This window comes from Phascolarctos cinereus, unplaced genomic scaffold (genome assembly GCF_003287225.1).
Source record: "Phascolarctos cinereus isolate Bilbo 61053 unplaced genomic scaffold, phaCin_HiC Scaffold_726;HRSCAF=1367, whole genome shotgun sequence".
Taxonomy (NCBI): domain Eukaryota; kingdom Metazoa; phylum Chordata; class Mammalia; order Diprotodontia; family Phascolarctidae; genus Phascolarctos; species Phascolarctos cinereus.
Window position 1 is genome coordinate 282709860 of NW_027556098.1, and position 13997 is coordinate 282723856.

The 13997-nt window shown below is 40.2% G+C and overlaps 1 protein-coding gene across 1 annotated transcript in view; it reads right to left on the bottom strand.

Moving 5' to 3' along the window:
* The window catches only part of SMCO4 (single-pass membrane protein with coiled-coil domains 4), an 83695-nt gene that overhangs the window by 55067 nt on the left and 14631 nt on the right, over window positions 1-13997 (bottom strand). Inside the window, exons 2-3 of the transcript XR_002327213.2 lie at window positions 10120-10176; window positions 6195-6292 (exon numbers count right to left, since the gene is read on the bottom strand). The gene's annotated coding sequence lies outside the window, so the exon portion shown is untranslated. The remainder of the gene's footprint in view (window positions 1-6194; window positions 6293-10119; window positions 10177-13997) is intronic.

The following is a 13997-nucleotide window of genomic DNA, read 5'->3' on the forward strand; positions in this document are numbered from 1 at the left end:
CAACAACACAAATCCAACACAAACAATCAATTCAACTTTCCAGTTATCAGTGAGACACAAACATGACTCAGTGACAAAGGCAACCTTCACATCAGGTAATAAAAAAATACAAAAACCACGTGGGTTGGCAGGGTTTGTCAGGCCAGCGTTTAATTAGGTGGAAAATGGGCTGCAGACAACTCAATTAATTCCATTCTCTGGAAGAAACCAAAAGCCAAGATAAGGTTGACCGAAGACAGACGCAAAGCATAACGGGGACACAACAAAGGGACTCTACAGTCTCAGAGGTGACGTGGGCCACTCCACACCTGCCTCCCACTGCGTGACTCTTCCTGGAGGCCCGCACAAAACAAGAGCTGCCAAGGCCATACCAAACCGGAAAGGTCAGAGTGTGAAGGAAGCTTATTACTGATCAAGAGCTAATTTTTATTCAAAAGAAAGTCTCACCGGTTGGTCCTCTCCAGCCCACCAAGAAGACAGTGGTCCTCACCCTTAGGATGGCTATGACAGCATTCAAGGTGGGAGCGCTATTAAAACTTCACCTGCATAAACTGGGTTCAATCAAATCTTGAATTCAACTCATTCCAGCCCGCCAGCCTTGTTGGTGTTTTTGTTGCCCAGTCGTTTTTCAGTCACGTCTGACTCTTTGTGACCCCATTTGGAGTTTTCTTGCCAAAAATACTGAGGTAGTTTGCCATTTCCTTCTCCAGCTCATGGATGAGGAAACTGAGGCAAACAGGGCTAAGTGACTTGCCCAAGGTCACACAGCTAGTAAGTGTCTGAGGCTAGATTTGAACTCTTGAAAATGAGTATTCCTAACTCCAGGATCAGCACTCTAGACACTTCACCACCCAGCTGCCCCCATGTCTGTATTACTGTCAGAACACACTACTCTGTACCACTAAGGAGAACTATTTAAATAAGATTTAGTGGGCAGGAGAGAAAGTATCGTATAGTGCTTGGGGACTGGACTTAAAATACCTACCTGTGTTCAAATCCCTCCTATGACATTTATTAACTGTATTATGACCCTGTGAAGTCACAATTCCTCGGAGCTTGAAATAACTCTTTAACAGACTATAAATTACGAATGGGTTGCAGATCAGTTGGAGGGAGTCCTCACATGAACAAAATCATAGATCCCTGACATACAAAGGCAGAGGACAATTTAGGAACAGTAGGAAATAGAAGGCAAAAAGAAAAAGAAAAACAGACGGCCAATGGGATCATATATGTCCCTTTCCAGAAAGTGTGATATGATCTGAGCTGCCTAAAACCTATTGCTCAGGCCCCTGGAAAGGAAATAAGATATTCCACCACCAGATTACCCCCTAGACAGGGGGTTCTTAGCCACTTTTTGTGTCAGAGAACCCTCTGGCAATCTGGTGAAGCCTATAGACCCCTTCTCAGAATAATATTCTTAAATGCATTAAAATTAAAGACAGAATTACAAAGGAGACCAATTATACTGAAACACATTTATCAAAATATTTTTTAAAAACCAATTTATGGACCTCAAGTTAAGAATCCCTGCCCTAGAATAATATCACACCAGGACACAGCTGGAAGGGCCCCTCAATTATGATAACAATGACAATGACAATTAGCAATTATACATCTATGTGCCAGGTACTATGCTATGTGCTTTATAAAAATGATCTCATTTAGTCCTCACAAGAACCTTAGTAGGTAGGTACTATTATTATTCCTATTTTACAGATAAGGAAACTAAGGCAGGCAAAAATCTTGCCCAAGGTCATAGAGCTAGTGTCAGAGGTGCCATTTAAACTCAAATCTTCCTGACTCCAGGCCCAGTGCTCTATCCACCACACCTCCTAGCTGCCTTAGAGATCAATCTAAACTCATTTTACAGATACAAAAACGGAGGTCTAGGAAAGTTGACTTGTCCAAAGTTATCTAACTAGTTGGGAGGCAGAGCAAGAACAGAATCCCAGGCCTATTAGCGTTTTTACTCACTACACTGTACTGACTACATAGGGGTGGAAGTGGGATGAAAGAATGAAATCTATGAAAAATAATCATCTTAGAAAGATATTACTTTCAATATACCTGTCACCTTAGGCATGGTACAGGATTCAAAGGACCTGGTTCTAATCCCACTTTAACTATTTATGACCAGGGTATCCCTGAGCAAGTAATCTGTCTGGGCCTTAGTTTCTTTTCTTTTCCTGTTTTTTTTTGGGGGGGTAGAGATTGGGGGGAGTAGTATCAAGAGCATTGGATTTGCATTTTTTTTTTAATTTATGGAATAAGACAAGCATTTCCATAACATAGTATAATTTTAAAAATGACTGCACATGAAACTGCAAATCTATTACGTACAACTTGCCTTAGTTTCTTCATCTGTAAAATGAGGGACTGGGATTAGATGGCTCCTCCCCACTCTGAGGATAGGATCGCATGGTCCTTTTTCTCCCAAGTCTTATTGAACAGAAGAGAAAACATCTCAGTATATACAGAACAGAGGATCTGAACTTTTCAAAAGGAAAACAAGACTCTGGCCCAGGTAGACAGAAGAACAGACACCTGCTTGAAGAATCAAAGGCCAAGTAAAACCAGGCACCTTGGGAACACTATCCACTCTCTTGGACCTTTAACATTTCAAATGTTTATTTTCATGTAGTTAGTTCTGAGCATGGAGTCATATGGGGGACTTTGGCCAATGACTTTAGCATGCAGTATTTATCAGCTCTACTGATGGCAGGGCTATCTTTTCTTTTCTTTTTGTTAGGCTCTAACAAAATCATCCCATAATGAGACCAGATGGCATATTCTCTGTTTTAATAGTTGATGCTGTTATTTCAGTTTCAGGAGAGAAATGTCACCTTTTGATTCTAGAAAGCCCTTTGTTTTCTTCTGAGACACCATTTTGTTTTCTGCAGATCCCATTACTGATAGCACTGTTTCTGATCCTTCTCAATGAAAGCTATATTTCCCAACCCAATCCCCAACCCCACCCCACCCCCCCATATAAACACCAGAAACTTCCATCCTCTTCTCATTCCCCATGAATGAAACAGAGCCTTACCTACCATCCTACCCACCCACATCCACTCTTTACCCCCCCAACCCCCCAAAAATGTTGCCATCAAGTTACAGCCCAGTGTCCTCAGGTAAGGATAAGGAATGGACTGGTGATTTCACTGATATAAGAAATTCTTAGATGAGGAATTCCCCCTACTGTTGTAGGTCAATGCCTTTTCTGTAATTTAATAGTTTTAGAGAGTTGACTAGTCACATAGACCGTTAAGTGACAGGGGCAAGACTTGAATTGGGTCCAAGTCTTCCTGGCTCTGAGGCCAATACTCTATCCACCATCTTACTCTCTGTTCTCAGTTGACAAATATTTATTTATTGGGTAAAGAGCACTGTGCTATTACAGCCTAGTAGGACAATGCAGTAAGAACATAGGTAACTATAGTGCACAGTCTTACATGAATGCATTAGAAAGGATACGCTAGAAAGTACTATAGAGATCAAATGCAGATTGTGACCAATCAGAGGACAAGGGCAACTAGGTGGTGTTTCAGATACAGCAATGGATTTGGAGTTAGGAAAAGCTAAGTCTGAATCTTGTCTAAATTAGCTTAAAACTACACCAAAACTTTTGGGACACTCTGTATATGTAAAAAACGTTTTGCAAACCCCATAGGGCTATATAAATGCCAGCTGGGATAATTACTAAGCAGAGGGCAGAAATCAGAGATGGCCTTATGGAGAAGGCAGCATCTAAACTGGTCTTTAAGAGATGGGTCAGAACTACAAAGGTAAGGAGAAGAGGGAAGGACAGGTCATACGTGGAGAATAGCTTGAGCAAAGGAGGTGGGAAGATGCAGCATATCTTTAGGGAGACACAGAATAGTTCACACAGCTATTAAGTGGAAGAAGTGGATAACTCAGTTCCCTGCCCCTACCAAAAATCAAGTGCTTTTTCCAATACCAGACTGTCTTTTTATCATTTTTCCTAACTGACATTGCCCTAAAAGTTCCTGTTTTCTTCTGGCTCCATCAACTGGGGGCTTCACAAACTCTGAGAAGTTCAGAAAGTGGTGATTTTCTCAAAATCAAAGTTTGTAAAGTTTCAAAATATCACCTTTTACCTGTAGTTCCCTCTAAAAACACAGCATGATATAAGTGAAAGCTCATTGGCTTCTAGAGTAAGGAGACCTGGGTTCACTTCTCACATTTAGTAACTGTGTGACCTTGGACAAGTCCCCTAATCACTCTGAGCCTATTTCCTCCTCTGTCAAATAAGAGGGTTGGCTTAGATGGCTTTTAAGGTCCCTTCTAATGGGCAGTTTATTCATCTATACAAACTACAAAGAAAGTCATAAGGGTATTTTTAATTCAATGGTCAAAAATGCAGAAAATGTCGAGTTCTAGACTTTAGAGGTCTCTGAGTTCAGCACTAACTTAGCCTAGAAACACGAAGTGGATATGAATTGCAGATAAAGTCTAAAGCTTTATGAGTCTTTTGTGATCTAAAACACACCTACTTCCTTTCATAATTCCCCTAAATTTTGGAGAAAACGTGTTAATGATTAACTGGAGGATGGGGGAGGAGAGGAAGAGAAAATATGAGTTACACTTAGGCGGTGATCCTGTTTTGTTTTTTTTTTGTTTTGGCTTTGGCCAGGGAAAAAAAGCAATTCCTCCCCTCTTGCTGCTCTGGCTGGATTCCCTTTTGGAACACAATGATTGAAAGTTTAATAAGAACAGTTGAAAAACAGTGAACAGCGGTTTCACAGTCTTCCTTTTACTTTCAGAAAACAGATTTTAATTAAACACCTCTGGTTGCTCTTACCAAGCCTTCAGAGGTTCTGGATTGCTGTAGCTGAGGGCAACAGCAACAGGAAGGGGACCTGGAGGCGCTGGGAGAGAGAAAGACAGGGGTTATAAAAAGAAAAAAAGCACCCTGTGTTTCTCCTCAAAAATGGGGGGGAGCAGATTCTTCACATAAATATGGCAACTTACCAGGTGCAAATTTTTCAGACTTCATTTAAATATCTTTATCTGGGGAAAGAGCTTAAGTACATGACCAGAGGTGCACTTGAGTGAAAAATAACAAAGAGTTTCAAAAGCCTAATTCAGAGGCAGGGAACCTGAAGCCTCGAGGCCATATGTGGCCCTCTAAGTCCTCAAGCTCGGCCCTTTGACTGAATCCAAAATGTAGGGCCAGAGAGGTCGGCAGTCAGGAAACTGGAGCAAACGCACTGAACTACTGCAAATTCTGGGTCCCATTAGACCATGCCAAGCGAGAAGCCAATGCGATGCTCAGAAGTTCCTTGAACAGTCTAATAATCCAAGCTCCCCTATATACCAATAACTTAATACTTGAACACTGAGGTATATGCAAGCCTCAGAGCTCTAGAGTGACTTTGATTTGTAGGGCTCATCAACTCTTTAGAAAGATTTTCATTTACATAGTTAAAATATGAGATGACTGTGTAAAAGAAAGAAAAAAAGCAGATTCATCCAAAATTAAAACTGGAGCAGTCACGAAGGGCCAGTGATTTTCAGAATACGACACAGAACAGGTTAGGAGAAAAAAAAAAGATGCAGTACTTTTCCTGAGGGTTTTTAAAAAGCCTCTACACTGCTCCTAGAAAACAGAACTCAAGTGCTTCATTACCCTCAGACTCTTAAGACTTCATAAATACCCACATGACCAACCTGGGAGCACTTGCTGCCTGCTTCCCTAGTAAACCAGTCCAACAGGATTTGATCTGGAAATTAAAGATTCGTGTAGCTGTGGCCATATTCCCTTCAAAATAGATATCAATGACCTAGTTAGTCTGGGAACACAGTTCCCTCATACCAACAGAAAGGCAAACTCACCTGCCTAGCCAACAGTCCCCCTCTCAAACATGCAACCCATGTGTGGCACTGCATATCAAAAGAAAACAAGACCCAAATGTTCATTTTCCAAATAAGAACTGACAGTAATCCCTCAAGATTTCCTTTAAGCATAAACTATTCTTGAAAATAAACAGGTATACAGATAACTTGAAATGGTAATTCAAATGGTTCTCAAGGAGGTACCTACCATCTACCACCAAACTGTGCCAACCTACCAAAAGAGGCATTTATTACTTAGTCACTAGTTGTGAATCACAGCCAAAGAACAAGAGAGTTGAAAAGGACCTCGGAGATCATCTGGTCTGTCCATTTACCTCAGTGAAAATCGATTCTCTAGAACCCTAGAGGTCATCCAACCTTCGCCTGACGACCTCCAGTGATGGGGCACTAAAAATGTCAGGGTCCAGTTCATCTGTGAAATGAGGCACATGGAAAAGAGGTTCATTACCTACTTATCTATCCCCAGCCTCCCAACCCAACAACTAAATCAGAGTCAAACCAAGGGGTAGCTTGCCAGAGGTTCTAGCTAATGAGTACAGGAAAAGTGAAGGAGGTATTTTAACCATCCCACAGCTAGTTTGTGTTCACAGCATGTACAATCTGTTTTACCAGTGACATGGATCCTGGTGAATATAAAAAATGGGGAATTTGTTCAGGAACTCCAGGCTAAATGGAATGTGCCAGCCAAGGCTCGGCACATGACATCCTACTGACAAGTACCAAACATAACTAGCAATGTTGGTCACATTGGAAGCATCAGGAAAACGGTCCTCAAATCAAATATTTAATTCATGATGTGAAAATAATACTAGTGATTGATACAAAATCAGTTGTGTCAGAGAGAAGACCCCAGAAAACCAGGAGAGGAATGCTTCAAAGGTTAGTGCTGGATGAGGCAGGCTGGGGAAGACCTCCCCTTGGGTGCTGCCACTGGGGCTGGGGGAAAAGGGTAGACAACTTGTTGGTATACAGCAACAGCAATACTGTTTTTAAGAACAACTTTGAGCAACTGAGTCATTTTGACTATTATAAATATCCAAATTAACTACAAAGGACATATGAAGGAAGATGCTATCTGCATCCAGAGAAAACGGATAGATATATAGAATGATTTTACATACATATACATTTATATTTGTGTCTAATGGTAGTCATGGGGGAGAAAAAAGGAAATAAAAATAAATTTAGATAACCTTATTATATATTTAAAAGGAATAGCAAGTTGTATATAACAGATTTGCAGTTTCATGTACAATCATCTTTTTTTTTACTGTTATAGAAATGCTTCTTTTATTTCATAAATTAAAAATTAAATAAAATTTTTTTAAAGTTCCACCATTAGTATGTAGACATTGCAATACATGTCACGTAATGTTTGACAAAACAAGCCTACTTCATGTCTATTCCAGTCTTTCCCAAAAGTCCAAAGTCTCCTCTGTGCCAACACAAAAGAGTCCAAGGTAGACATGATGGATGGGGCTCATCTTTGTGTACTTTCAGAATGGGAAAGTGTTTATGTGGGGGGAGATAGGAACAATATAACTGGCTTCTATTTTCTTTGTTTTTTGGTGTTTTGTTTTGTTTTTTTTCCACTGAAGAGAAAAAAAAGAGTTGGATAATTTGATGGGAATAGGAATGTGGGAGGAACATTACAGAACTGAGAGAAATTATTATTTTCTATTGTATTAATAACCAATTATTAAACCAGGATTTTTTTAATCCTTTATTTCCTCATTTAGGGCCTAGCCCCTGTAGGTTAGCCAGTCAATGTAGTTCATAGCTGATAGATGAGATGGCCTAATCCTCTAGACTCCAGTTCCTCAATCTGGGGCAGGATCCCACCCAACTAGGAGACCTTACTTTTGTTTACAGGGTAAACAGAATCTAATCCACGTAAATTCCTGCCACAAAGCAATAAGCCCATGCCCTTGCACCCCTCCACTAGAGTTTAGGGTGACCCAGCTCACAAAGGAGAAAACCAGTCTGTTCTAGGTGGAGACAGATTTCTCTGTCCAAACTGCCAGATGACTTTGAGTCTCATGAGCAAGCCACCTCAGGAGGAGGAGCTGAAGACTTTTTAGCCCACCTCCTCATTTAAATGTCCACCAATCAGGGTTGATTTCTCCTGTCAAGGGCCTTCCCTTTCAAAACAATATTTAAGGCATTCAGTGCCTCCATTAGGTGTCTTTGGTTACCAAGAGAAACCACTGACCATTAATTTATTATTACCTAGACTAATGAGTAAACTGATTATTAATTATCCAGAAATTCTGTCTGTAGGGCTTTTCATTCATCACAGAACTCACCACACAATTTGGGTGCTTCTTGATTGGTTGAAAGTGAGCTTGAGTGCCCATATAGGTAAATTCTAAACCAGCATGGGAGGGTTCTTGAATGGTGGAAACCATTCTTTTATGAATCCATAAGGGAGCCATACATTTCCAATCCAGAAAGGTTCATTAAAGAAAATCCCCAAAAAAAGGTCAAGCTCTGAAAAATTTTAGAGAGTATATTAGAAAGCTATGACGCCACCCTGGCAAAAAGGACTAGCTGGTTTTCTTTTATATAAACTACAAATTATCTTTCCATAATATATGTGTGTGTGTATGTGTGTACATATATATATTAAGAATTTGTATATTCTCTTTTCCTTTATAATAAATCCTAGAAATGTAGTGTGACAGTGTGGGATAACAATGATATCACCAATGACACCACATTTTGAAAAATTTTGTACTGAAAAACAAGTCTTCCCTTCACATGAATGATTTTATCTTTATGAAGCTTTATTAAAATTATAACACATTTTATCAACAATATCAGTGTATGCTATGTAAATTTATTGTATGTTTAAAATTTTTGGTTATAAAAATTGTAATAAATTCTTAATTTTAATACTTGCAAGATCTTGGGCTAGTCACTTGAATGTTTGTGGTCTCACTCTCCACATCTATAAAAGGAGTGGGCTGGATTAAATGATCTGTAAGATTCAAGAGCCTTTATGATGATGTGTCAGCAAGGAGTAGATGGAAAGAGGAACCAGTTATAGTGGCAGTGAAAAAAGAGAAGTATAATGAGTAATCATGTATGGTAAATTACAATGCTCAGGGACCAGATATTTCAAGACACTCAATGGCTTGAATTAGGATTCACTGGTCAGGGAAGGTTTAAAAAACAGTGAAAAGTGAAAATCCAAGGGCCAAAGATAATGGTTCCCAAAACTGGCTCAAAGAGAAGCCAGTGGCCCCAGAAAGCCAAGAGAGGTGGTATAATGGACAGAACCCTGGAACTCGAGTCAGGAAGGCCTGAGTTTGAATCTTGCCTCAGACACTTAATAGCTCTCTGCCCCTGGGCAAGTCAATGAACTTCTCTGTCTCACTTTCTTCATCCTAGAAAATGGATAATAGCACCAACCTCCTAAGGTTGTTGTAGTGAGATTGAAATGAGCTATTACATGTAAGTGCTTTGCAGAATGTAAAGTGCTACCTATTATTATTATTCTCATTCTCAGTAATACATTTGAAAATCCAAATCAGAAAACCCAAAGATGTATGTATTTGGCTTGCACTATATGGCAATCTTTCACAAAAATATTAATGGAGAAGCACTGTAACTGACTAACAAAGGGGACTTACCTGAGCCTAAAGAAAAAACCCTAAACAAGGGTGAACTTTTAAAATATTTGGAGAATTGTATTTCAACATAATTGCTATGCATTTAAAAACATTAACCTTTGAAAAAGGATCTACTATGGAAGACCCAGAAAACAAAGTTCTTGCCTCCAGAGTCCCTGGCATTGTCCAAAGGAAACAGTATCATTTTATCAGTGGAAATGGCGTTAAGAAGAGGCTGCACCCTGAGGACCATGAAACTTTTCCACTGGATTTGAAAGCTGAGTCCTTCCATATATGTGGTTCTCCCTCCATTATAAGGTAAGCTCCTTAAAGGCAGAGACTATTTTACTTTTCTAGATTTACTTCCCCATGCTTTGTACAATAGCTCAGCATACAGGAAACACTTAATAAATGCTTTATTCATTCATTCAGAGGGGGTCCATCACACACAAAAGAATAAGAATCCTTGCTCCAGGACTCAGGACTGTCTAGTAACCTCTTTATAGCAATTTAAAATTAGATGACTTTAAACTTTCTCAAAACCTTATCCTAGCTGGCTATCCATCTGAAAACAATCCTGTATACAGTACAGGATGAGCTGAAGAGATATAAACTTAATACTCACTGGCCTGAAAACCCAGGAGATTCCAGGCAGACCAGAGTTCTTCTCTGACCCACTAACCTGCAACACAAAAATACCACACACTGCTTAAAAAGTTACCCTCTTTCAGGACTTCAAGAAATGGAGACTTGGTTCAAAGCAAGCATGAAAGGTTACATGAAATTTAAGAAGGAAAGAACTACATGATCTTCACCAACTGGACACCTGCCACTAGCCGGGCCCCAAACAAAGATTTTAAAACCTTGACATGAAAATTATCACCACAGCCACCTTCTTTCTCAGGTTACTAGAGTTTACTAAGAAAAATGTTAATCCTGGGAGGAAATTGAGCAGTAGGAAAGTGTTCTGGGTAAGGAACAGGACTGGAAAAGAATTGGCCCCCACAAGGACAAGACCCATCTCTTAGCAATAGGAGAATTTGATGCTAGAGATGTGGGTTCCTGTAGGTTTAGGAAATTTAGGTCACAGAATCAGAGATCTCCAGCTGGAAGCCAGAGGTCCCCCTTACTTTACAGATAATGAAGCTAAGACCCAGGGAGGTTAGGTGATATACCTGAGGCCACAAAGATAGCAAATCTGAGGATCCATGTGAACCCAGGTCCTCTGACTGTACCAGTTACAGATCCAGACCTGCTCTGTCCTTCAGTTTCTCTGTCTATAAATTGAAGAAAAGACTAACTGGGGGATGTGCCAGGGTTCAGATCACGTCAGCAAAGCTTTTGAACTCCTCTGAAGCTATGAATTGCCATTCTATTATTTAAAAGGCAGCTCTTTCTTAAAGCACTATATGGTGACAGAAAGCTCTCCACAAATAACTCAGAAAATGGATTAGGTATCTAGCAAAACATATTTGTAACACACGCTCATTTTTCATCCAAGAATATTCTCCACAACTCCCCAGGTGTGCTGTCCTAAGGGAGGAAGATATAAGTGAGTGTGCCTCTAGAAGCAGAACCGTTTCAATTCCATAGAACAGCAAAGAAAAAAATGGCAGCTTCCAACAAAGGGACATTCTATTTTCATATTCACTTATTCATAACTCTCTTCTAAATCTGTGCTCCCTAGAGAAGTCACTGTCTGGAGCACACAAAATCCCACAATGTCAGAACTGATAGGATACTTCTGTGAGTCTATGAAATGCAGTCACTGGCCCTCAAAGATACAATTAATCCCCCTTGCCTCCCCCTCTAAAAAAGACTGTACTAACAGTAGCATCACCTTGTAACCTCCGATAAGCCTGCACCGCTGCTGTATAATCCTCTGACCACAAACTCTTACTCCCTATCTCATATCCCACAGCGGTTATTGTTGTTTCGTTTCAGTCATGTCTGATGCTCCATGACCCTATTTAGGGTTTTCTTGGCAAAGATACCGGAATAGTTTGCCATTTCCTTCTGCAGCTCATTTTTTAAATGAGAAACTGAGGTAAACAGGGTCAAGTGATTTGCCCAGGGTCACACAGCTAGTGTCTGAGGCCAGACTTGAACTCAGAAAGATCAGTCTTCCTGACTCCAGGCACAACACTCTATCCACTGTGCCACCTCAACACACTGACTATTACAAACCTTTTATACTCTTTATTCATCCAACTACATTCCCTACTCCTCATCAATTATGACTGTGTCTCCTACTCTACTGGGAAGAATAAAGACTACAGAAGAGGTTTTCCCTCAATTCCCTTATTCAAAATTTTCCAGTACCACCACCTCTTTGTTATTTTAAAGAAAATATATCTGTAATTCTTACCTGATCCCCAATACCTTAAAGTATGGCTCCTGCCTGCCTTTCTAGACTTACTTCATAAACCTCCCTAAATGCAGTCCCTACAAACACCCTACAAACTGTCCCCTTAATTCATCAATCTCTCTACCACCTCCAGGTCTTTGCACTGCAAAGTACTTTACATATAATTCCTCATCTGATTCTCACAGCAACTTTGGGAGTCTGGGACTATCATCCCCATTTTCCAATCTGAAGAAAGTGAGACAATTTCAATGATTTGCCCAGGATCAGATAGTTCTTAAGTGTCTGAGACAGGATTCAAATTCAGGCCTTTCTGACTCCCTGAGTCCCAAGGTCCTGTCCACTACACCACTAGTCTTGGCTTTCTGGGGCCACTGACTTCTCTTTGAGCCAGTTTTTAGGATCATTATCTTTGGCCCTTAGATTTTCACTTTTCACTACTAAGCTTTCCCTAACCACTAAATCCTATTCCCCCTCTCCCCCCCCCATGCCTGGCATACTCTCCTTCTTCTGCTGGGACTACTGACCTCTCTGGCTTCCTTTAAGTCCCAACTAAAATCCACCTTCTACAGGAAGGCTTCCCTAACCTCTCTTAATTATTTCCTATTTATCTTGTCAATAGCTTACTTTGTACATATCTATTTGCATTTTGTCTCTCCCATTAGATTATAAACTTCGGTCAGCGGCTGTTTTTTGCCTCTTTCTGTATCCCCAGCACTTAGCACAGGTGCTTCATAAATGTTTACTGAATAAATGAATGAAAAGTCTTATCCAGTCTACCTCCACCATCTGTCACAACTATCCTCTTTTCTATTTCCACTGCCATGAAACAAGGTCAGGGCCTCTTCACTACCACCTATCAGGCCTATTGCTATAGCCTCATAATAGATCTTTCTACCTATACTGTTTATCACTCCTCTAAACCAACCGTTCATCAGCCTGCAAAGACAAGCTTTACACATGGGTTTCAGTAAAACTTAAGTTCCTTGAGGGTACGAACTATTTTTTGTCTTTTTATGTCCAGTGCCTAACACATAGCAAAAGGTAAATAAGTGCTAACTGAACTGAATCGAATCTAGCTACATCATTCCTGTTCAGAACTCCTAAACAGCCCCCGATTACTTACCAGGTAAACTGAAACTTCTTTGCCTGGCATCAAAACCTTCCATACCTGGGGCCAAACTACCTTTTCAAAATGCCTCTCACACTGCTCTCCTCTACATACTCCACATCACAGCCACACTATACTCTGCACCCCCTGCACATACTTTTGGGCCTTTGCTCATGCTATTATTCCTCAGGCCTAGAATATCTTCTCTTCTTCTTCCCTCCTATTTAATTCCCACCTACCTTTTACATCTATTCCAAGTTTAAATACAACCTCCTCCAGAAAGTCAGATTTCTCCAGTAGATAATGAACTCATATAAACACACATACCCATACACACCCCTTTAACCTCACTTACAATTTTACTTATACCTCTTATGCAATTTACCATTAAATTACTCCTATGAGGTAGTCTTATCCAAACTTTATAGATAACCCCATCCCCACCCTACCCTCACCCTCCTCACTCCCAGGAAAGTACATAGTAACAAAATACAAAGTAGATGCTTAATAAACACTCATTAAATGAACCTGAAATCTGGCCCTGCTTTATTTTTAAAGGGAGATTTAGAGATAGCCTGAAATCTGACCCATCAACAGGCAGTTCATGCTAAACATACAAATTCAACTTCTTCCCTTTAAGCCCTGAAGAAGAAATTAAATGTCAGGTTGAGAAAGAGATTTTTCCTTGAGAAGCACAGAAAAAAAATACAAAATTAAGGTTTCCACAGCCATTACTTACAGCAAAGGTCTCAAAGAAAACAGGTTGGACATTCTGAGGGCAGGAGACTTTCAGACTCTATTTTTAAAATTTTGGTTGCTCACACTATTGGTTGTCATCTCTGTCACACATACAAATGAGGCTGCATTGTCAGGAAGAGCTGGCTATAAATCCTAGCTAGGTGACTATGGGCCTAGAGTCAGCCTTGCTGAGCCTTAATTTCATCTGTAAAATGGGGATAATACCCATAGTACTCTCAAGCAAATGAATGGTAGCTTGAGAGTTTTCTAATGGCTTTCTCCATTCCCC